Genomic DNA, 21351 nt, shown 5'->3' with positions numbered 1-21351 from the left:
GGGCAAATTGGTTCTCTTTGCCGAGGTGAGGAAAAGACAGGGTGTGCTCTTGTTTTCTGGACTAAATCAAAATAATTTTGATTTGAGCTCTAATTTGCGTTATTTTTACAGTTACAGATTGGGGATGATAATAATGTGAATTTTTGTTTGTGTTAGTTGTTTTTAAGACAAGCCTTAGTGTTATGCACTACACATCGGGGGGGAAAATGTGTGCTTTTTTCCTGTCGATTTTGCCGTCAAGTGTCAGGGCAAATTGGTTCTCTTTGCCGAGGTGAGGAAAAGACATGGTGTGCTCTTGTTTTCTGGACTCAATCAAAATAATTTTGATTTGAGCTCTAATTTGCGTTATTTTTACAGTTACAGATTGGGGATGATAATAATGTGAATTTTTGTTTGAATAAGTTGTTTTTAAGACAAGCATTATTGTTATGCTATAGGTATCAATGGGAAAAATGGTGCTTATTTCCAACTTGTGGAACTGCCATGAATGCGACTCTGTGCCTATTTATGGTGTAAAAATTCCCTGGACCCTCCATTAAAATAGCCTTGCAAATAAATGACGGTTGACTAACACAGACAGTAACGTGAGTTTACAAAGTTCTCTGAGGAACAGAGTTTTGTAGAAAAGTCGACAAGGATGGGATTCGAACCCATGCGTGCAGAGCACAATGGATTAGCAGTCCATCACCTTAACCACTCGGCCACCTCGTCTAACAGTGGCACACGCATGCTGTTTGACGCAGTCGGTGAAGTGCACGGTGGCCGTATCTCTAATTTGTGTTATTTTTACAGTTACAGATTGGGGATGATAATAATGTGAATTTTTGTTTGTGTTAGTTGTTTTTAAGACAAGCCTTAGTGTTATGCACTACACATCGGGGGGAAAAATGTGTGCTTTTTTCCTGTCGATTTTGCCGTCAAGTGTCAGGGCAAATTGGTTCTCTTTGCCGAGGTGAGGAAAAGACAGGGTGTGCTCTTGTTTTCTGGACTCAATCAAAATAATTTTGATTTGAGCTCTAATTTGCGTTATTTTTACAGTTACAGATTGGGGATGATAATAATGTGAATTTTTGTTTGAATAAGTTGTTTTTAAGACAAGCATTATTGTTATGCTATAGGTATCAATGGGAAAAATGGTGCTTATTTCCAAATTGTGGAACTGCCATGAATGCGACTCTGTGCCTATTTATGGTGTAAAAATTCCCTGGACCCTCCATTAAAATAGCCTTGCAAATAAATGACGGTTGACTAACACAGACAGTAACGTGAGTTTACAAAGTTCTCTGAGGAACAGAGTTTTGTAGAAAAGTCGACGAAGATGGGATTCTCTTTGCCGAGGTGAGGAAAAGACAGGGTGTGCTCTTGTTTTCTGGACTCAATCAAAATAATTTTGATTTGAGCTCTAATTTGCATTATTTTTACAGTTAAAAATTGGGGATGATAATAATGTGAATTTTTGTTTGAATAAGTTGTTTTTAAGACAAGCATTATTGTTATGCTATAGGTATCAATGGGAAAAATGGTGCTTTTTTCCAACTTGTGGAACTGCCATGAATGCGACTCTGTGCCTATTTATGGTGTAAAAATTCCCTGGACCCTCCATTAAAATATCCTTGCAAATAAATGACGGTTGACTAACACAGACAGTAACGTGAGTTTACAAAGTTCTCTGAGGAACAGAGTTTTGTAGAAATGTCGACGAAGTTGGGATTCTAACCCATGCATTTAGAGAACAATGGATTAGCAGTCCATCGCCTTAACCACTCGGCCACCTCGTCTGACAATGGCGCACGCATGCTGTTAGACGCAGTCGGTGAAGTGCACGGTGGCCGTATCTCTAATTTGTGTTATTTTTACAGTTACAGATTGGGGATGATAATAATGTGAATTTTTGTTTGTGTTAGTTGTTTTTAAGACAAGCCTTAGTGTTATGCTCTACACATCGGGGGAAAAAATGTGTGCTTTTTTCCTGTCGATTTTGCCGTCAAGTGTCAGGGCAAATTGGTTCTCTTTGCCGAGGTGAGGAAAAGACAGGGTGTGCTCTTGTTTTCTGGACTCAATCAAAATAATTTTGATTTGAGCTCTAATTTGCGTTATTTTTACAGTTACAGATTGGGGATGATAATAATGTGAATTTTTGTTTGTGTTAGTTGTTTTTAAGACAAGCCTTAGTGTTATGCACTACACATCGGGGGGAAAAATGTGTGCTTTTTTCCTGTCGATTTTGCCGTCAAGTGTCAGGGCAAATTGGTTCTCTTTGCCGAGGTGAGGAAAAGACATGGTGTGCTCTTGTTTTCTGGACTCAATCAAAATAATTTTGATTTGAGCTCTAATTTGCGTTATTTTTACAGTTACAGATTGGGGATGATAATAATGTGAATTTTTGTTTGAATAAGTTGTTTTTAAGACAAGCATTATTGTTATGCTATAGGTATCAATGGGAAAAATGGTGCTTATTTCCAACTTGTGGAACTGCCTATTTATGTTGTAAAAATTCCCTGGACCCTCCATTAAAATAGCCTTGCAAATAAATGACGGTTGACTAACACAGACAGGGTGTGCTCTTGTTTTCTGGACTCAATCAAAATAATTTTGATTTGAGCTCTAATTTGCATTATTTTTACAGTTAAAAATTGGGGATGATAATAATGTGAATTTTTGTTTGAATAAGTTGTTTTTAAGACAAGCATTATTGTTATGCTATAGGTATCAATGGGAAAAATGGTGCTTTTTTCCAACTTGTGGAACTGCCATGAATGCGACTCTGTGCCTATTTATGGTGTAAAAATTCCCTGGACCCTCCATTAAAATAGCCTTGCAAATAAATGACGGTTGACTAACACAGACAGTAACGTGAGTTTACAAAGTTCTCTGAGGAACAGAGTTTTGTAGAAAAGTCGACGAAGATGGGATTCGAACCCATGCGTGCAGAGCACAATGGATTAGCAGTCCATCGCCTTAACCACTCGGCCACCTCGTCTGACAGTGGCGCACGCATGCTGTTTGACGCAGTCGGTGAAGTGCACGGTGGCCGTATCTCTAATTTGTGTTATTTTTACAGTTACAGATTGGGGATGATAATAATGTGAATTTTTGTTTGTGTTAGTTGTTTTTAAGCAAGCCTTAGTGTTATGCACTACACATCGGGGGGAAAAATGTGTGCTTTTTTCCTGTCGATTTTGCCTTCAAGTGTCAGGGCAAATTGGTTCTCTTTGCCGAGGTGAGGAAAAGACATGGTGTGCTCTTGTTTTCTGGACTCAATCAAAATAATTTTGATTTGAGCTCTAATTTGCGTTATTTTTACAGATTGGGGATGATAATAATGTGAATTTTTTTTTTAATACGTTGTTTTTAAGACAAGCATTATTGTTATGCTATAGGTATCAATGGGAAAAATGGTGCTTATTTCCAACTTGTGGAACTGCCATGAATGCGACTCTGTGCCTATTTATGGTGTAAAAATTCCCTGAACCCTCCATTAAAATAGCCTTGCAAATAAATGACAGTTGACTAACACAGACAGTAACGTGAGTTTACAAAGTTCTCTGAGGAACAGAGTTTTGTAGAAAAGTCGACGAAGATGGGATTCGAACCCATGCGTGCAGAGCACAATGGATTAGCAGTCCATCGCCTTAACCACTCGGCCACCTCATCTGACAGTGGTGCACGCATGCTGTTAGACGCAGTCGGTGAAGTGCACGGTGGCCGTATCTCTAATTTGTGTTATTTTTACAGTTACAGATTGGGGATGATAATAATGTGAATTTTTGTTTGTGTTAGTTGTTTTTAAGACAAGCCTTTTAGTTATGCACTACACATCGGGGGGGGGAAATGTGTGCTTTTTTCCTGTCGATTTTGCCGTCAAGTGTCAGGGCAAATTGGTTCTCTTTGCCGAGGTGAGGAAAAGACATGGTGTGCTCTTGTTTTCTGGACTCAATCAAAATAATTTTGATTTGAGCTCTAATTTGCGTTTTTTTTACAGTTACAGATTGGGGATGATAATAATGTGAATTTTTGTTTGAATAAGTTGTTTTTAAGACAAGCATTATTGTTATGCTATAGGTATCAATGGGAAAAATGGTGCTTATTTCCAACTTGTGGAACTGCCATGAATGCGACTCTGTGCCTATTTATGGTGTAAAAATTCCCTGGACCCTCCATTAAAATAGCCTTGCAAATAAATGACGGTTGACTAACACAGACAGTAACGTGAGTTTACAAAGTTCTCTGAGGAACAGAGTTTTGTAGAAAAGTCGACGAAGATGGGATTCTCTTTGCCGAGGTGAGGAAAAGACAGGGTGTGCTCTTGTTTTCTGGACTCAATCAAAATAATTTTGATTTGAGCTCTAATTTGCATTATTTTTACAGTTAAAAATTGGGGATGATAATAATGTGAATTTTTGTTTGAATAAGTTGTTTTTAAGACAAGCATTATTGTTATGCTATAGGTATCAATGGGAAAAATGGTGCTTATTTCCAACTTGTGGAACTGCCATGAATGCGACTCTGTGCCTATTTATGGTGTAAAAATTCCCTGGTCCCTCCATTAAAATAGCCTTGCAAATAAATGACGGTTGACTAACACAGACAGTAACGTGAGTTTACAAAGTTCTCTGAGGAACAGAGTTTTGTAGAAAAGTCGACGAAGTTGGGATTCTAACCCATGCATGCAGAGCACAATGGATTAGCAGTCCATCGCCTTAACCACTCGGCCACCTCGTCTGACAATGGCGCACGCATGCTGTTAGACGCAGTCGGTGAAGTGCACGGTGGCCGTATCTCTAATTTGTGTTATTTTTACAGTTACAGATTGGGGATGATAATAATGTGAATTTTTGTTTGTGTTAGTTGTTTTTAAGACAAGCCTTAGTGTTATGCACTACACATCGGGGGAAATAATGTGTGCTTTTTTCCTGTCGATTTTGCCGTCAAGTGTCAGGGCAAATTGGTTCTCTTTGCCGAGGTGAGGAAAAGACAGGGTGTGCTCTTGTTTTCTGGACTCAATCAAAATAATTTTGATTTGAGCTCTAATTTGCGTTATTTTTACAGATTGGGGATGATAATAATGTGAATTTTTTTTTGAATACGTTGTTTTTAAGACAAGCATTATTGTTATGCTATAGGTATCAATGGGAAAAATGGTGCTTATTTCCAACTTGTGGAACTGCCATGAATGCGACTCTGTGCCTATTTATGGTGTAAAAATTCCCTGGACCCTCCATTAAAATAGCCTTGCAAATAAATGACAGTTGACTAACACAGACAGTAACGTGAGTTTACAAAGTTCTCTGAGGAACAGAGTTTTGTAGAAAAGTCGACGAAGTTGGGATTCTAACCCATGCATGCAGAGCACAATGGATTAGCAGTCCATCGCCTTAACCACTCGGCCACCTCGTCTGACAATGGCGCACGCATGCTGTTAGACGCAGTCGGTGAAGTGCACGGTGGCCGTATCTCTAATTTGTGTTATTTTTACAGTTACAGATTGGGGATGAAAATAATGTGAATTTTTGTTTGTGTTAGTTGTTTTTAAGACAAGCCTTAGTGTTATGCTCTACACATCGGGGGAAAAAATGTGTGCTTTTTTCCTGTCGATTTTGCCGTCAAGTGTCAGGGCAAATTGGTTCTCTTTGCCGAGGTGAGGAAAAGACAGGGTGTGCTCTTGTTTTCTGGACTCAATCAAAATAATTTTGATTTGAGCTCTAATTTGCGTTATTTTTACAGTTACAGATTGGGGATGATAATAATGTGAATTTTTGTTTGTGTTAGTTGTTTTTAAGACAAGCCTTAGTGTTATGCACTACACATCGGGGGGAAAAATGTGTGCTTTTTTCCTGTCGATTTTGCCGTCAAGTGTCAGGGCAAATTGGTTCTCTTTGCCGAGGTGAGGAAAAGACATGGTGTGCTCTTGTTTTCTGGACTCAATCAAAATAATTTTGATTTGAGCTCTAATTTGCGTTATTTTTACAGTTACAGATTGGGGATGATAATAATGTGAATTTTTGTTTAAATAAGTTGTTTTTAAGACAAGCATTATTGTTATGCTATAGGTATCAATGGGAAAAATGGTGCTTATTTCCAACTTGTGGAACTGCCATGAATGCGACTCTGTGCCTATTTATGGTGTAAAAATTCCCTGGACCCTCCATTAAAATAGCCTTGCAAATAAATGACGGTTGACTAACACAGACAGTAACGTGAGTTTACAAAGTTCTCTGAGGAACAGAGTTTTGTAGAAAAGTCGACGAAGATGGGATTCGAACCCATGCGTGCAGAGCACAATGGATTAGCACTCCATCGCCTTAACCACTCGGCCACCTCGTCTGACAGTGGCGCACGCATGCTGTTTGACGCAGTCGGTGAAGTGCACGGTGGCCGTATCTCTAATTTGTGTTATTTTTACAGTTACAGATTGGGGATGATAATAATGTGAATTTTTGTTTGTGTTAGTTGTTTTTAAGACAAGCCTTAGTGTTATGCACTACACATCGGGGGGAAAAATGTGTGCTTTTTTCCTGTCGATTTTGCCGTCAAGTGTCAGGGCAAATTGGTTCTCTTTGCCGAGGTGAGGAAAAGACAGGGTGTGCTCTTGTTTTCTGGACTCAATCAAAATAATTTTGATTTGAGCTCTAATTTGCGTTATTTTTACAGTTACAGATTGGGGATGATAATAATGTGAATTTTTGTTTGTGTTAGTTGTTTTTAAGACAAGCCTTAGTGTTATGCACTACACATCGGGGGGAAAAATGTGTGCTTTTTTCCTGTCGATTTTGCCGTCAAGTGTCAGGGCAAATTGGTTCTCTTTGCCGAGGTGAGGAAAAGACATGGTGTGCTCTTGTTTTCTGGACTCAATCAAAATAATTTTGATTTGAGCTCTAATTTGCGTTATTTTTACAGTTACAGATTGGGGATGATAATAATGTGAATTTTTGTTTAAATAAGTTGTTTTTAAGACAAGCATTATTGTTATGCTATAGGTATCAATGGGAAAAATGGTGCTTATTTCCAACTTGTGGAACTGCCATGAATGCGACTCTGTGCCTATTTATGGTGTAAAAATTCCCTGGACCCTCCATTAAAATAGCCTTGCAAATAAATGACGGTTGACTAACACAGACAGTAACGTGAGTTTACAAAGTTCTCTGAGGAACAGAGTTTTGTAGAAAAGTCGACGAAGATGGGATTCGAACCCATGCGTGCAGAGCACAATGGATTAGCACTCCATCGCCTTAACCACTCGGCCACCTCGTCTGACAGTGGCGCACGCATGCTGTTTGACGCAGTCGGTGAAGTGCACGGTGGCCGTATCTCTAATTTGTGTTATTTTTACAGTTACAGATTGGGGATGATAATAATGTGAATTTTTGTTTGTGTTAGTTGTTTTTAAGACAAGCCTTAGTGTTATGCACTACACATCGGGGGGAAAAATGTGTGCTTTTTTCCTGTCGATTTTGCCGTCAAGTGTCAGGGCAAATTGGTTCTCTTTGCCGAGGTGAGGAAAAGACAGGGTGTGCTCTTGTTTTCTGGACTCAATCAAAATAATTTTGATTTGAGCTCTAATTTGCGTTATTTTTACAGTTACAGATTGGGGATGATAATAATGTGAATTTTTGTTTGAATAAGTTGTTTTTAAGACAAGCATTATTGTTATGCTATAGGTATCAATGGGAAAAATGGTGCTTATTTCCAACTTGTGGAACTGCCATGAATGCGACTCTGTGCCTATTTATGGTGTAAAAATTCCCTGGACCCTCCATTAAAATAGCCTTGCAAATAAATGACGGTTGACTAACACAGACAGTAACGTGAGTTTACAAAGTTCTCTGAGGAACAGAGTTTTGTAGAAAAGTCGACGAAGATGGGATTCGAACCCATGCGTGCAGAGCACAATGGATTAGCAGTCCATCGCCTTAACCACTCGGCCACCTCGTCTAACAGTGGCGCACGCATGCTGTTTGACGCAGTCGGTGAAGTGCACGGTGGCCGTATCTCTAATTTGTGTTATTTTTACAGTTACAGATTGGGGATGATAATAATGTGAATTTTTGTTTGTGTTAGTTGTTTTTAAGACAAGCCTTAGTGTTATGCACTACACATCGGGGGGAAAAATGTGTGCTTTTTTCCTGTCGATTTTGCCGTCAAGTGTCAGGGCAAATTGGTTCTCTTTGCCGAGGTGAGGAAAAGACAGGGTGTGCTCTTGTTTTCTGGACTCAATCAAAATAATTTTGATTTGAGCTCTAATTTGCGTTATTTTTACAGTTACAGATTGGGGATGATAATAATGTGAATTTTTGTTTGTGTTAGTTGTTTTTAAGACAAGCCTTAGTGTTATGCACTACACATCGGGGGGGGAAAATGTGTGCTTTTTTCCTGTCGATTTTGCCGTCAAGTGTCAGGGCAAATTGGTTCTCTTTGCCGAGGTGAGGAAAAGACATGGTGTGCTCTTGTTTTCTGGACTCAATCAAAATAATTTTGATTTGAGCTCTAATTTGCGTTATTTTTACAGTTACAGATTGGGGATGATAATAATGTGAATTTTTGTTTGAATAAGTTGTTTTTAAGACAAGCATTATTGTTATGCTATAGGTATCAATGGGAAAAATGGTGCTTATTTCCAACTTGTGGAACTGCCATGAATGCGACTCTGTGCCTATTTATGGTGTAAAAATTCCTTGGACCCTCCATTAAAATAGCCTTGCAAATAAATGACGGTTGACTAACACAGACAGTAACGTGAGTTTACAAAGTTCTCTGAGGAACAGAGTTTTGTAGAAAAGTCGACGAAGATGGGATTCTCTTTGCCGAGGTGAGGAAAAGACAGGGTGTGCTCTTGTTTTCTGGACTCAATCAAAATAATTTTGATTTGAGCTCTAATTTGCATTATTTTTACAGTTAAAAATTGGGGATGATAATAATGTGAATTTTTGTTTGAATAAGTTGTTTTTAAGACAAGCATTATTGTTATGCTATAGGTATCAATGGGAAAAATGGTGCTTATTTCCAACTTGTGGAACTGCCATGAATGCGACTCTGTGCCTATTTATGGTGTAAAAATTCCCTGGACCCTCCATTAAAATAGCCTTGCAAATAAATGACGGTTGACTAACACAGACAGTAACGTGAGTTTACAAAGTTCTCTGAGGAACAGAGTTTTGTAGAAAAGTCGACGAAGTTGGGATTCTAACCCATGCATGCAGAGCACAATGGATTAGCAGTCCATCGCCTTAACCACTCGGCCACCTCGTCTGACAGTGGTGCACGCATGCTGTTAGACGCAGTCGGTGAAGTGCACGGTGGCCGAATCTCTAATTTGTGTTATTTTTACAGTTACAGATTGGGGATGATAATAATGTGAATTTTTGTTTGTGTTAGTTGTTTTTAAGACAAGCCTTAGTGTTATGCACTACACATCGAGGGAAAAAATGTGTGCTTTTTTCCTGTCGATTTTGCCGTCAAGTGTCAGGGCAAATTGGTTCTCTTTGCCGAGGTGAGGAAAAGACAGGGTGTGCTCTTGTTTTCTGGACTCAATCAAAATAATTTTGATTTGAGCTCTAATTTGCGTTATTTTTACAGTTACAGATTGGGGATGATAATAATGTGAATTTTTGTTTGTGTTAGTTGTTTTTAAGACAAGCCTTAGTGTTATGCACTACACATCGGGGGGGGAAAATGTGTGCTTTTTTCCTGTCGATTTTGCCGTCAAGTGTCAGGGCAAATTGGTTCTCTTTGCCGAGGTGAGGAAAAGACATGGTGTGCTCTTGTTTCCTGGACTCAATCAAAATAATTTTGATTTGAGCTCTAATTTGCGTTATTTTTACAGTTACAGATTGGGGATGATAATAATGTGATTTTTTGTTTGAATGAGTTGTTTTTAAGACAAGCATTATTGTTATGCTATAGGTATCAATGGGAAAAATGGTGCTTATTTCCAACTTGTGGAACTGCCATGAATGCGACTCTGTGCCTATTTATGGTGTAAAAATTCCCTGGACCCTCCATTAAAATAGCCTTGCAAATAAATGACGGTTGACTAACACAGACAGTAACGTGAGTTTACAAAGTTCTCTGAGGAACAGAGTTTTGTAGAAAAGTCGACGAAGATGGGATTCGAACCCATGCGTGCAGAGCACAATGGATTAGCAGTCCATCGCCTTAACCACTCGGCCACCTCGTCTAACAGTGGCGCACGCATGCTGTTTGACGCAGTCGGTGAAGTGCACGGTGGCCGTATCTCTAATTTGTGTTATTTTTACAGTTACAGATTGGGGATGATAATAATGTGAATTTTTGTTTGTGTTAGTTGTTTTTAAGACAAGCCTTAGTGTTATGCACTACACATCGGGGGGAAAAATGTGTGCTTTTTTCCTGTCGATTTTGCCGTCAAGTGTCAGGGCAAATTGGTTCTCTTTGCCGAGGTGAGGAAAAGACAGGGTGTGCTCTTGTTTTCTGGACTCAATCAAAATAATTTTGATTTGAGCTCTAATTTGCGTTATTTTTACAGTTACAGATTGGGGATGATAATAATGTGAATTTTTGTTTGTGTTAGTTGTTTTTAAGACAAGCCTTAGTGTTATGCACTACACATCGGGGGGGGAAAATGTGTGCTTTTTTCCTGTCGATTTTGCCGTCAAGTGTCAGGGCAAATTGGTTCTCTTTGCCGAGGTGAGGAAAAGACATGGTGTGCTCTTGTTTTCTGGACTCAATCAAAATAATTTTGATTTGAGCTCTAATTTGCGTTATTTTTACAGTTACAGATTGGGGATGATAATAATGTGAATTTTTGTTTGAATAAGTTGTTTTTAAGACAAGCATTATTGTTATGCTATAGGTATCAATGGGAAAAATGGTGCTTATTTCCAACTTGTGGAACTGCCATGAATGCGACTCTGTGCCTATTTATGGTGTAAAAATTCCTTGGACCCTCCATTAAAATAGCCTTGCAAATAAATGACGGTTGACTAACACAGACAGTAACGTGAGTTTACAAAGTTCTCTGAGGAACAGAGTTTTGTAGAAAAGTCGACGAAGATGGGATTCTCTTTGCCGAGGTGAGGAAAAGACAGGGTGTGCTCTTGTTTTCTGGACTCAATCAAAATAATTTTGATTTGAGCTCTAATTTGCATTATTTTTACAGTTAAAAATTGGGGATGATAATAATGTGAATTTTTGTTTGAATAAGTTGTTTTTAAGACAAGCATTATTGTTATGCTATAGGTATCAATGGGAAAAATGGTGCTTATTTCCAACTTGTGGAACTGCCATGAATGCGACTCTGTGCCTATTTATGGTGTAAAAATTCCCTGGACCCTCCATTAAAATAGCCTTGCAAATAAATGACGGTTGACTAACACAGACAGTAACGTGAGTTTACAAAGTTCTCTGAGGAACAGAGTTTTGTAGAAAAGTCGACGAAGTTGGGATTCTAACCCATGCATGCAGAGCACAATGGATTAGCAGTCCATCGCCTTAACCACTCGGCCACCTCGTCTGACAGTGGTGCACGCATGCTGTTAGACGCAGTCGGTGAAGTGCACGGTGGCCGAATCTCTAATTTGTGTTATTTTTACAGTTACAGATTGGGGATGATAATAATGTGAATTTTTGTTTGTGTTAGTTGTTTTTAAGACAAGCCTTAGTGTTATGCACTACACATCGAGGGAAAAAATGTGTGCTTTTTTCCTGTCGATTTTGCCGTCAAGTGTCAGGGCAAATTGGTTCTCTTTGCCGAGGTGAGGAAAAGACAGGGTGTGCTCTTGTTTTCTGGACTCAATCAAAATAATTTTGATTTGAGCTCTAATTTGCGTTATTTTTACAGTTACAGATTGGGGATGATAATAATGTGAATTTTTGTTTGAATAAGTTGTTTTTAAGACAAGCATTATTGTTATGCTATAGGTATCAATGGGAAAAATGGTGCTTATTTCCAACTTGTGGAACTGCCATGAATGCGACTCTGTGCCTATTTATGGTGTAAAAATTCCCTGGACCCTCCATTAAAATAGCCTTGCAAATAAATGACGGTTGACTAACACAGACAGTAACGTGAGTTTACAAAGTTCTCTGAGGAACAGAGTTTTGTAGAAAAGTCGACAAGGATGGGATTCGAACCCATGCGTGCAGAGCACAATGGATTAGCAGTCCATCGCCTTAACCACTCGGCCACCTCGTCTAACAGTGGCACACGCATGCTGTTTGACGCAGTCGGTGAAGTGCACGGTGGCCGTATCTCTAATTTGTGTTATTTTTACAGTTACAGATTGGGGATGATAATAATGTGAATTTTTGTTTGTGTTAGTTGTTTTTAAGACAAGCCTTAGTGTTATGCACTACACATCGGGGGGAAAAATGTGTGCTTTTTTCCTGTCGATTTTGCCGTCAAGTGTCAGGGCAAATTGGTTCTCTTTGCCGAGGTGAGGAAAAGACAGGGTGTGCTCTTGTTTTCTGGACTCAATCAAAATAATTTTGATTTGAGCTCTAATTTGCGTTATTTTTACAGTTACAGATTGGGGATGATAATAATGTGAATTTTTGTTTGAATAAGTTGTTTTTAAGACAAGCATTATTGTTATGCTATAGGTATCAATGGGAAAAATGGTGCTTATTTCCAACTTGTGGAACTGCCATGAATGCGACTCTGTGCCTATTTATGGTGTAAAAATTCCCTGGACCCTCCATTAAAATAGCCTTGCAAATAAATGACGGTTGACTAACACAGACAGTAACGTGAGTTTACAAAGTTCTCTGAGGAACAGAGTTTTGTAGAAAAGTCGACGAAGATGGGATTCTCTTTGCCGAGGTGAGGAAAAGACAGGGTGTGCTCTTGTTTTCTGGACTCAATCAAAATAATTTTGATTTGAGCTCTAATTTGCATTATTTTTACAGTTAAAAATTGGGGATGATAATAACGTGAATTTTTGTTTGAATAAGTTGTTTTTAAGACAAGCATTATTGTTATGCTATAGGTATCAATGGGAAAAATGGTGCTTTTTTCCAACTTGTGGAACTGCCATGAATGCGACTCTGTGCCTATTTATGGTGTAAAAATTCCCTGGACCCTCCATTAAAATAGCCTTGCAAATAAATGACGGTTGACTAACACAGACAGTAACGTGAGTTTACAAAGTTCTCTGAGGAACAGAGTTTTGTAGAAAAGTCGACGAAGTTGGGATTCTAACCCATGCATGCAGAGCACAATGGATTAGCAGTCCATCGCCTTAACCACTCGGCCACCTCGTCTGACAATGGCGCACGCATGCTGTTAGACGCAGTCGGTGAAGTGCACGGTGGCCGTATCTCTAATTTGTGTTATTTTTACAGTTACAGATTGGGGATGATAATAATGTGAATTTTTGTTTGTGTTAGTATTTTTTAAGACAAGCCTTAGTGTTATGCTCTACACATCGGGGGAAAAAATGTGTGCTTTTTTCCTGTCGATTTTGCCGTCAAGTGTCAGGGCAAATTGGTTCTCTTTGCCGAGGTGAGGAAAAGACAGGGTGTGCTCTTGTTTTCTGGACTCAATCAAAATAATTTTGATTTGAGCTCTAATTTGCGTTATTTTTACAGTTACAGATTGGGGATGATAATAATGTGAATTTTTGTTTGTGTTAGTTGTTTTTAAGACAAGCCTTAGTGTTATGCACTACACATCGGGGGGAAAAATGTGTGCTTTTTTCCTGTCGATTTTGCCGTCAAGTGTCAGGGCAAATTGGTTCTCTTTGCCGAGGTGAGGAAAAGACATGGTGTGCTCTTGTTTTCTGGACTCAATCAAAATAATTTTGATTTGAGCTCTAATTTGCGTTATTTTTACAGTTACAGATTGGGGATGATAATAATGTGAATTTTTGTTTAAATAAGTTGTTTTTAAGACAAGCATTATTGTTATGCTATAGGTATCAATGGGAAAAATGGTGCTTATTTCCAACTTGTGGAACTGCCATGAATGCGACTCTGTGCCTATTTATGGTGTAAAAATTCCCTGGACCCTCCATTAAAATAGCCTTGCAAATAAATGACGGTTGACTAACACAGACAGTAACGTGAGTTTACAAAGTTCTCTGAGGAACAGAGTTTTGTAGAAAAGTCGACGAAGATGGGATTCGAACCCATGCGTGCAGAGCACAACGGATTAGCAGTCCATCGCCTTAACCACTCGGCCACCTCGTCTGACAGTGGCGCACGCATGCTGTTTGACGCAGTCGGTGAAGTGCACGGTGGCCGTATCTCTAATTTGTGTTATTTTTACAGTTACAGATTGGGGATGATAATAATGTGAATTTTTGTTTGTGTTAGTTGTTTTTAAGCAAGCCTTAGTGTTATGCACTACACATCGGGGGGAAAAATGTGTGCTTTTTTCCTGTCGATTTTGCCTTCAAGTGTCAGGGCAAATTGGTTCTCTTTGCCGAGGTGAGGAAAAGACATGGTGTGCTCTTGTTTTCTGGACTCAATCAAAATAATTTTGATTTGAGCTCTAATTTGCGTTATTTTTACAGATTGGGGATGATAATAATGTGAATTTTTTTTTGAATAAGTTGTTTTTAAGACAAGCATTATTGTTATGCTATAGGTATCAATGGGAAAAATGGTGCTTATTTCCAACTTGTGGAACTGCCATGAATGCGACTCTGTGCCTATTTATGGTGTAAAAATTCCCTGGACCCTCCATTAAAATAGCCTTGCAAATAAATGACAGTTGACTAACACAGACAGTAACGTGAGTTTACAAAGTTCTCTGAGGAACAGAGTTTTGTAGAAAAGTCGACGAAGATGGGATTCGAACCCATGCGTGCAGAGCACAATGGATTAGCAGTCCATCGCCTTAACCACTCGACCACCTCGTCTGACAGTGGTGCACGCATGCTGTTAGACGCAGTCGGTGAAGTGCACGGTGGCCGTATCTCTAATTTGTGTTATTTTTACAGTTACAGATTGGGGATGATAATAATGTGAATTTTTGTTTGTGTTAGTTGTTTTTAAGACAAGCCTTAGTGTTATGCACTACACATCGGGGGGGGGGAAATGTGTGCTTTTTTCCTGTCGATTTTGCCGTCAAGTGTCAGGGCAAATTGGTTCTCTTTGCCGAGGTGAGGAAAAGACATGGTGTGCTCTTGTTTTCTGGACTCAATCAAAATAATTTTGATTTGAGCTCTAATTTGCGTTATTTTTACAGTTACAGATTGGGGATGATAATAATGTGAATTTTTGTTTGAATAAGTTGTTTTTAAGACAAGCATTATTGTTATGCTATAGGTATCAATGGGAAAAATGGTGCTTATTTCCAACTTGTGGAACTGCCATGAATGCGACTCTGTGCCTATTTATGGTGTAAAAATTCCCTGGACCCTCCATTAAAATAGCCTTGCAAATAAATGACGGTTGACTAACACAGACAGTAACGTGAGTTTACAAAGTTCTCTGAGGAACAGAGTTTTGTAGAAAAGTCGACGAAGATGGGATTCTCTTTGCCGAGGTGAGGAAAAGACAGGGTGTGCTCTTGTTTTCTGGACTCAATCAAAATAATTTTGATTTGAGCTCTAATTTGCATTATTTTTACAGTTAAAAATTGGGGATGATAATAATGTGAATTTTTGTTTGAATAAGTTGTTTTTAAGACAAGCATTATTGTTATGCTATAGGTATCAATGGGAAAAATGGTGCTTATTTCCAACTTGTGGAACTGCCATGAATGCGACTCTGTGCCTATTTATGGTGTAAAAATTCCCTGGACCCTCCATTAAAATAGCCTTGCAAATAAATGACGGTTGACTAACACAGACAGTAACGTGACTTTACAAAGTTCTCTGAGGAACAGAGTTTTGTAGAAAAGTCGACGAAGATGGGATTCGAACCCATGCGTGCAGAGCACAATGGATTAGCAGTCCATCGCCTTAACCACTCGGCCACCTCGTCTGACAGTGGCGCACGCATGCTGTTTGACGCAGTCGGTGAAGTGCACGGTGGCCGTATCTCTAATTTGTGTTATTTTTACAGTTACAGATTGGGGATGATAATAATGTGAATTTTTGTTTGTGTTAGTTGTTTTTAAGACAAGCCTTAGTGTTCTGCACTACACATCGGGGGGAAAAATGTGTGCTTTTTTCCTGTCGATTTTGCCGTCAAGTGTCAGGGCAAATTGGTTCTCTTTGCCGAGGAGAGGAAAAGACAGGGTGTGCTCTTGTTTTCTGGACTCAATCAAAATAATTTTGATTTGAGCTCTAATTTGCGTTATTTTTACAGTTACAGATTGGGGATGATAATAATGTGAATTTTTGTTTGAATAAGTTGTTTTTAAGACAAGCATTATTGTTATGCTATAGGTATCAATGGGAAAAATGGTGCTTATTTCCAACTTGTGGAACTGCCATGAATGCGACTCTGTGCCTATTTATGGTGTAAAAATTCCCTGGACCCTCCATTAAAATAGCCTTGCAAATAAATGACGGTTGACTAACACAGACAGTAACGTGAGTTTACAAAGTTCTCTGAGGAACATAGTTTTGTAGAAAAGTCGACGAAGATGGGATTCGAACCCATGCGTGCAGAGCACAATGGATTAGCAGTCCATCGCCTTAACCACTCGGCCACCTCGTCTAACAGTGGCGCACGCATGCTGTTTGACGCAGTCGGTGAAGTGCACGGTGGCCGTAGCTCTAATTTGTGTTATTTTTACAGTTACAGATTGGGGATGATAATAATGTGAATTTTTGTTTGTGTTAGTTGTTTTTAAGACAAGCCTTAGTGTTATGCACTACACATCGGGGGGAAAAATGTGTGCTTTTTTCCTGTCGATTTTGCCATCAAGTGTCAGGGCAAATTGGTTCTCTTTGCCGAGGTGAGGAAAAGACAGGGTGTGCTCTTGTTTTCTGGACTCAATCAAAATAATTTTGATTTGAGCTCTAATTTGCGTTATTTTTACAGTTACAGATTGGGGATGATAATAATGTGAATTTTTGTTTGTGTTAGTTGTTTTTAAGACAAGCCTTAGTGTTATGCACTACACATCGGGGGGGAAAATGTGTGCTTTTTTCCTGTCGATTTTGCCGTCAAGTGTCAGGGCAAATTGGTTCTCTTTGCCGAGGTGAGGAAAAGACATGGTGTGCTCTTGTTTTCTGGACTCAATCAAAATAATTTTGATTTGAGCTCTAATTTGCGTTATTTTTACAGTTACAGATTGGGGATGATAATAATGTGAATTTTTGTTTGAATAAGTTGTTTTTAAGACAAGCATTATTGTTATGCTATAGGTATCAATGGGAAAAATGGTGCTTATTTCCAACTTGTGGAACTGCCATGAATGCGACTCTGTGCCTATTTATGGTGTAAAAATTCCTTGGACCCTCCATTAAAATTGCCTTGCAAATAAATGACGGTTGACTAACACAGACAGTAACGTGAGTTTACAAAGTTCTCTGAGGAACAGAGTTTTGTAGAAAAGTCGACGAAGATGGGATTCTCTTTGCCGAGGTGAGGAAAAGACAGGGTGTGCTCTTGTTTTCTGGACTCAATCAAAATAATTTTGATTTGAGCTCTAATTTGCATTATTTTTACAGTTAAAAATTGGGGATGATAATAATGTGAATTTTTGTTTGAATAAGTTGTTTTTAAGACAAGCATTATTGTTATGCTATAGGTATCAATGGGAAAAATGGTGCTTATTTCCAACTTGTGGAACTGCCATGAATGCGACTCTGTGCCTATTTATGGTGTAAAAATTCCCTGGACCCTCCATTAAAATATCCTTGCAAATAAAGGACAGTTGACTAACACAGACAGTAACGTGAGTTTACAAAGTTCTCTGAGGAACAGAGTTTTGTAGAAAAGTAAACGAAGATGGGATTCGAACCCATGCGTGCAGAGCACAATGGATTAGCAGTCCATCGCCTTAACCACTCGGCCACCTCGTCTGACAGTGGTACACGCATGCTGTTAGACGCAGTCGGTGAAGTGCACGGTGGCCGAATCTCTAATTTGTGTTATTTTTACAGTTACAGATTGGGGATGATAATAATGTGAATTTTTGTTTGTGTTAGTTGTTTTTAAGACAAGCCTTAGTGTTATGCACTACACATCGGGGGGGAAAATGTGTGCTTTTTTCCTGTCGATTTTGCCGTCAAGTGTCAGGGCAAATTGGTTCTCTTTGCCGAGGTGAGGAAAAGACATGGTGTGCTCTTGTTTTCTGGACTCAATCAAAATAATTTTGATTTGAGCTCTAATTTGCATTATTTTTACAGTTAAAAATTGGGGATGATAATAATGTGAATTTTTGTTTGAATAAGTTGTTTTTAAGACAAGCATTATTGTTATGCTATAGGTATCAATGGGAAAAATGGTGCTTATTTCCAACTTGTGGAACTGCCATGAATGCGACTCTGTGCCTATTTATGGTGTAAAAATTCCCTGGACCCTCCATTAAAATAGCCTTGCAAATAAATGACGGTTGACTAACACAGACAGTAACGTGAGTTTACAAAGTTCTCTGAGGAACAGAGTTTTGTAGAAAAGTCGACGAAGTTGGGATTCTAACCCATGCATGCAGAGCACAATGGATTAGCAGTCCATCGCCTTAACCACTCGGCCACCTCGTCTGACAGTGGTGCACGCATGCTGTTAGACGCAGTCGGTGAAGTGCACGGTGGCCGAATCTCTAATTTGTGTTATTCTTACAGTTACAGATTGGGGATGATAATAATGTGAATTTTTGTTTGTGTTAGTTGTTTTTAAGACAAGCCTTAGTGTTATGCACTACACATCGAGGGAAAAAATGTGTGCTTTTTTCCTGTCGATTTTGCCGTCAAGTGTCAGGGCAAATTGGTTCTCTTTGCCGAGGTGAGGAAAAGACAGGGTGTGCTCTTGTTTTCTGGACTCAATCAAAATAATTTTGATTTGAGCTCTAATTTGCGTTATTTTTACAGTTACAGATTGGGGATGATAATAATGTGAATTTTTGTTTGAATAAGTTGTTTTTAAGACAAGCATTATTGTTATGCTATAGGTATCAATGGGAAAAATGGTGCTTATTTCCAACTTGTGGAACTGCCATGAATGCGACTCTGTGCCTATTTATGGTGTAAAAATTCCCTGGACCCTCCATTAAAATAGCCTTGCAAATAAATGACGGTTGACTAACACAGACAGTAACGTGAGTTTACAAAGTTCTCTGAGGAACAGAGTTTTGTAGAAAAGTCAACAAGGATGGGATTCGAACCCATGCGTGCAGAGCACAATGGATTAGCAATCCATCGCCTTAACCACTCGGCCACCTCGTCTAACAGTGGCACACGCATGCTGTTTGACGCAGTCGGTGAAGTGCACGGTGGCCGTATCTCTAATTTGTGTTATTTTTACAGTTACAGATTGGGGATGATAATAATGTGAATTTTTGTTTGTGTTAGTTGTTTTTAAGACAAGCCTTAGTGTTATGCACTACACATCGGGGGGAAAAATGTGTGCTTTTTTCCTGTCGATTTTGCCGTCAAGTGTCAGGGCAAATTGGTTCTCTTTGCCGAGGTGAGGAAAAGACAGGGTGTGCTCTTGTTTTCTGGACTCAATCAAAATAATTTTGATTTGAGCTCTAATTTGCGTTATTTTTACAGTTACAGATTGGGGATGATAATAATGTGAATTTTTGTTTGAATAAGTTGTTTTTAAGACAAGCATTATTGTTATGCTATAGGTATCAATGGGAAAAATGGTGCTTATTTCCAACTTGTGGAAATGCCATGAATGCGACTCTGTGCCTATTTATGGTGTAAAAATTCCCTGGACCCTCCATTAAAATAGCCTTGCAAATAAATGACGGTTGACTAACACAGACAGTAACGTGAGTTTACAAAGTTCTCTGAGGAACAGAGTTTTGTAGAAAAGTCGACGAAGATGGGATTCTCTTTGCCGAGGTGAGGAAAAGACAGGGTGTGCTCTTGTTTTCTGGACTCAATCAAAATAATTTTGATTTGAGCTCTAATTTGCATTATTTTTACAGTTAAAAATTGGGGATGATAATAATGTGAATTTTTGTTTGAATAAGTTGTTTTTAAGACAAGCATTATTGTTATGCTATAGGTATCAATGGGAAAAATGGTGCTTTTTTCCAACTTGTGGAACTGCCATGAATGCGACTCTGTGCCTATTTATGGTGTAAAAATTCCCTGGACCCTCCATTAAAATAGCCTTGCAAATAAATGACGGTTGACTAACACAGACAGTAACGTGAGTTTACAAAGTTCTCTGAGGAACAGAGTTTTGTAGAAAAGTCGACGAAGTTGGGATTCTAACCCATGCATGCAGAGCACAATGGATTAGCAGTCCATCGCCTTAACCACTCGGCCACCTCGTCTGACAATGGCGCACGCATGCTGTTAGACGCAGTCGGTGAAGTGCACGGTGGCCGTATCTCTAATTTGTGTTATTTTTACAGTTACAGATTGGGGATGATAATAATGTGAATTTTTGTTTGTGTTAGTATTTTTTAAGACAAGCCTTAGTGTTATGCTCTACACATCGGGGGAAAAAATGTGTGCTTTTTTCCTGTCGATTTTGCCGTCAAGTGTCAGGGCAAATTGGTTCTCTTTGCCGAGGTGAGGAAAAGACAGGGTGTGCTCTTGTTTTCTGGACTCAATCAAAATAATTTTATTTGAGCTCTAATTTGCGTTATTTTTACAGTTACAGATTGGGGATGATAATAATGTGAATTTTTGTTTGTGTTAGTTGTTTTTAAGACAAGCCTTAGTGTTATGCACTACACATCGGGGGGAAAAATGTGTGCTTTTTTCCTGTCGATTTTGCCGTCAAGTGTCAGGGCAAATTGGTTCTCTTTGCCGAGGTGAGGAAAAGACATGGTGTGCTCTTGTTTTCTGGACTCAATCAAAATAATTTTGATTTGAGCTCTAATTTGCGTTATTTTTACAGTTACAGATTGGGGATGATAATAATGTGAATTTTTGTTTGTGTTAGTTGTTTTTAAGACAAGCCTTAGTGTTATGCACTACACATCGGGGGGGAAAATGTGTGCTTTTTTCCTGTCGATTTTGCCGTCAAGTGTCAGGGCAAATTGGTTCTCTTTGCCGAGGTGAGGAAAAGACATGGTGTGCTCTTGTTTTCTGGACTCAATCAAAATAATTTTGATTTGAGCTCTAATTTGCGTTATTTTTACAGTTACAGATTGGGGATGATAATAATGTGAATTTTTGTTTGAATAAGTTGTTTTTAAGACAAGCATTATTGTTATGCTATAGGTATCAATGGGAAAAATGGTGCTTATTTCCAACTTGTGGAACTGCCATGAATGCGACTCTGTGCCTATTTATGGTGTAAAAATTCCTTGGACCCTCCATTAAAATTGCCTTGCAAATAAATGAC

General features: G+C 38.8%; 7 non-coding genes across 7 annotated transcripts; all 7 read right to left on the bottom strand.

Moving 5' to 3' along the window:
• Nucleotides 1-2898: 2898 nt before the first annotated feature.
• On the bottom strand, nucleotides 2899-2980 carry TRNAS-GCU (transfer RNA serine (anticodon GCU)). The gene has a single exon. It is a non-coding gene; the product is annotated as a tRNA-Ser (tRNA).
• A 4870-nt stretch (nucleotides 2981-7850) lies between these two features.
• On the bottom strand, nucleotides 7851-7932 carry TRNAS-GCU (transfer RNA serine (anticodon GCU)). Its single transcript has one exon. It is a non-coding gene; the product is annotated as a tRNA-Ser (tRNA).
• A 2160-nt stretch (nucleotides 7933-10092) lies between these two features.
• Nucleotides 10093-10174, bottom strand: TRNAS-GCU (transfer RNA serine (anticodon GCU)). Its single transcript has one exon. It is a non-coding gene; the product is annotated as a tRNA-Ser (tRNA).
• A 1913-nt stretch (nucleotides 10175-12087) lies between these two features.
• Nucleotides 12088-12169, bottom strand: TRNAS-GCU (transfer RNA serine (anticodon GCU)). Its single transcript has one exon. It is a non-coding gene; the product is annotated as a tRNA-Ser (tRNA).
• A 1912-nt stretch (nucleotides 12170-14081) lies between these two features.
• TRNAS-GCU (transfer RNA serine (anticodon GCU)) lies at nucleotides 14082-14163 on the bottom strand. Its single transcript has one exon. It is a non-coding gene; the product is annotated as a tRNA-Ser (tRNA).
• Nucleotides 14164-15824: 1661 nt separating this feature from the next.
• Nucleotides 15825-15906, bottom strand: TRNAS-GCU (transfer RNA serine (anticodon GCU)). The gene has a single exon. It is a non-coding gene; the product is annotated as a tRNA-Ser (tRNA).
• A 599-nt stretch (nucleotides 15907-16505) lies between these two features.
• On the bottom strand, nucleotides 16506-16587 carry TRNAS-GCU (transfer RNA serine (anticodon GCU)). The gene has a single exon. It is a non-coding gene; the product is annotated as a tRNA-Ser (tRNA).
• Nucleotides 16588-21351: the final 4764 nt, after the last annotated feature.

This window comes from Pelobates fuscus, chromosome 1 (assembly GCF_036172605.1).
Source record: "Pelobates fuscus isolate aPelFus1 chromosome 1, aPelFus1.pri, whole genome shotgun sequence".
Classification (NCBI taxonomy): Eukaryota; Metazoa; Chordata; class Amphibia; order Anura; family Pelobatidae; genus Pelobates; species Pelobates fuscus.
This window is presented reverse-complemented; position numbering and strand designations above follow the sequence as displayed.